Consider the following 3,751-nt stretch of genomic DNA (forward strand, 5'->3'; position numbering starts at 1 on the left):
TTCAGACTCAACTCTGTTTTGCCTGTAAGTTTCCACTACTTATATGAGATAGATAGATATACATTAAAGAAAAAAAAAAAAAAAGGTAAAAGAAGAAATCTCCTAAAACAAAAAAAGTACTCAAGAGCAATTACAAAAATTATCTGCCTGATGCTACCTCACACACAGCCAGGACTACTAGAAGGGGAGACACGATCAAGCACATGGTTCCCTAAGGCATGGCGTAACAGTACTGAAAACCACCAGTTTTTATTGTATCCCTCTCTTCCATCAGCCAGAATATTTATTTACAGAGATGGCAGGCTCATATTATATTCCTAATTACATTACAATGTTACCCGGATTCAATTGGTAAGTAGCCACCTGTACCGATTTTAGTCTCTAATTCAGAAAGGGTAAACAAAAATGAGGTTTGCCTTACCTGAAGTGTGTCAGAGATGAAGCACTGAATCCTTTTTCTGGAACTTGCAGGCAGATATGACGGGAGGCTACACCAAGCTGAAAAGCTGAACGTTACTGAACATTTTTGGAATGACACAATGCTCTCTAAACATCTGGAGGACCCCCTCCAAAAAAACTCCACACCTGTATCTGCTCTGTACCACCCTTTGTATAAAGCTGTTCCCTGATTGTGAGATAAAAATAGGGTCTATGAATTGCCCAACACAATGGAACCTAAATCTTGGTTGATACCTGCATAGATAAAGGAAAATTCTACAAGTTTTTATGAAAAATGTACATAGATAACCCCACTGAGCTCACTCAGACTGGGAAGACCCATTTTTTCTCTGGGAAGAATCAAGTCTACCAGGCCTGCTGAGAGTCCCAGGTGAATGTTAATGGAGATACTTTGGAGAGAGTGGCAGGCTGTGGACTATGGACTACGAGGAGGGAGATGGCTTGACTTTGAACCACAGAATCACAAAATGGTTGAGGTTGGAAGGGATCTCTGAAGGTCATCTGGTCAAACCCCCCTGCTAAAGCAGGGCCACCTACAGACAGTTTTCCAGGACTGCCTTGAGGTGGCTTCTGAGTATCTCCAAGGATGAAGACTCCACCACCTCTCTGAGCAACCTGTGCCAGTGCTCAGTCATCCTCATAGTGAGAAAGTCTTTTGTGGTGTTCAGGAGGAAGATGCTGTGTTTCAGTTTACGTCCATTTCCTGGTCCTGTCACAGGGCACCACTGAATAGAGCCTGGCTCCATCCTCTTTACACCTTCCCTGCAGGTGTTGATATACATTGATGAGATCCCCTTAAGCCTTCTCTCCTCTAGGCTAAAGAGTCCCAGCTCTAAACTGAGCTGCGATATCAGTTGTACAGTAGGGTATCAGTTGTAAGATAAGATCTCATCAGCCAATGACCGTGAGAAAAACTTCATCCTGGATTTTTTTGATTCAGAGACCATCATGGAAAAAGGGCTTTTTTGTTCTAGTCTAGGGACCTTAAAATACTGTAGTCAACTGGACTATTAAAAACTGCGCAGTTGTGAGCAGTCTGCACTATGTTGCTGTAACATCTTACTACGTATTTATGGACATATCTTTCCCCAAGGGGTAAACATCTCTTTTGGACTAGCTGAAAGAGCCAGCAGGACAAACACTGAGGCTGAAGCCAGAACTTGTCCTCGGAGTAGGGGAGGTAGAGAGAGGCCTATTTTCTTGCTTTAAGGGATTGATTTTCTGGGAAACTGTATAAGGTCAGAAGCACATTATGCTCTATGTGATTGTGAAAAAGCCTCTGGACACTGATGTTACATAAATATTCCCAACTACCGTTACTAACCAAACCTGTTTCCAGCCCCTGCTCCTCCCAAGGAAGAAAACAGGATAAAAGGAAAGAATTGACTTGTGAAGAGTAATAGCAGTGAAAGTCCAACCTGAAATCATTAGTGGAAACTGCACATTTACCCAAACAGGAAAAAACATTTGTCCTGGTTTTGGCTGGGATGGAGTTAATTTTCTTCTAAGTAGCTGGTGCCATGCTGTGTTTTGGATTTCATACGAGAATAATGTTGGTAACACACTGATGTTTCAGTCGTTGCTAAGTAATGCTTACTCTAAATCAATGAGTTTTCAGTTTCCCATGCTCTGCCAGTGAGCAGGTGCACAAGGAGCTGGGAGGGAGCAGAGCCAGGACAGCTGACCCCAACTAGCCAAAGGGATATTCCATACTATAGGATACCATGTTTAGTATATAAACTGGGGCAGGGGGGAGGGCATTGGCCAGGAGCTGCTTGGAGACTGGCTGGACATTGATCAGCAGGTGATGAGCAATTGCACTGTGCATCACTCATTTTTCTTGGGTTTTATTCTCCCCTGTTTCTTCATTACAATTGTTATTATTGTTATTATTATTGCATTTTATTTGATTTCAATTGCTAAATTGTTCTTATATCAACTCATGAGTTTTACTGTTCTCTGATTCTCCTCCCCATCCCACTACAGAGGGGATTAAGTGAGCAGCTGAGTGGCACTTAGTTGCCAGCTGGGGTTAAACCACAACACATTACAAAAAAAAAAAATAATCAAGGAGCATCTGTAATTTTCCAATGCAGATTACAGCAGACTGCAAGTCAGCTGTGACAAGAATGATAACAGCACCATGCTTTTGTTTTCTTTATTTTACCCTTGAGCAGATAACCTTTCATATTTTGGTAGAGTAGACACATTGGTGATGATGTTTTTGTGATGTTGCAAAACTCCCCTTTCTTCTCATCCCTCTGGGAACAAATTATTCCATGTCATTTAACCACAACACAGCTTTATAAAGAACAGAAAGACTAGGGCCACAGCAGTTTGCAGGGATTCAGATACAATAATATCTATTGTCTGTATCAAAAGCTGCCTGAGGAACTGTCAATAAAAGGATATTCGTAAGTGAAAACATGGTAATTTGGCATCAGAGAACCCAGGCAGAGATGGTATTTGACCCACTTATTTCATATTTTTTCAGGTGATCCAGGACTCAAGCAGGCAACTGCAGCTCTGGAGGTACATGTGCCTTGCAAGCAGGCACCACTGCGCTGACGGTGAGCTGCTGCGTAAGACAACAGCACAGCTGAAGAAAGAAGTGAATCAGCAAGGATTGCTGGGGCAGATATCGAGTCACCTTGAGACCCAACCACATGCTTAGGTTTGTGGCTGAACCCTGACATACAGTGGAAGCACTGAGATCTGTGAAGAATTACTGCTTTTTCCTTTTTTTCAGGACCACTCCTGGAGTTCCTCTTCCTTTTAGCTCTCAAAGGTGTGTATTAGCTGTCCTAAGGCATGCAACTCTGCACTTCAGTGGGGCTAGGGAGCCCAAACTTCTAGGGCACTTTTGAAAACCTCATCCATGAACTACAAATGCATGGGAATATGAATCAGATGTGATTAATATAATAGACACTTGAATTGGAAAGAAGAAACTCTTGTCATTGAAGATCAGAGGTGGTAAAAATCCCCAGAGCCCGTGACATTTCAAGTTAAAGTTGAAACAGATTTAGCATAGTCATTCCCATGCTTTGCCAGTAGAAACTCTAACTGCCTTCTGGGCATCCAGATTTATGATACAGTTATATTTACTAAGTTTTGTACCTGAAAGAAGGTGCAAAGGATATGCATAGAAGGGTATCCCATTTTATGCTGTGGAACTGAGATTCATCTAAGTTTAAAGAAATACACCTTGGTCTTGTTGTAGGCCAGCCCATTATGAACATTAGTAAAACCTATTTTGTGTATCCATCAGTGAAATAAACAAGACAAAACA

Source organism: Falco rusticolus, chromosome 12, assembly GCF_015220075.1.
Source record: "Falco rusticolus isolate bFalRus1 chromosome 12, bFalRus1.pri, whole genome shotgun sequence".
Lineage (NCBI taxonomy): Eukaryota > Metazoa > Chordata > Aves > Falconiformes > Falconidae > Falco > Falco rusticolus.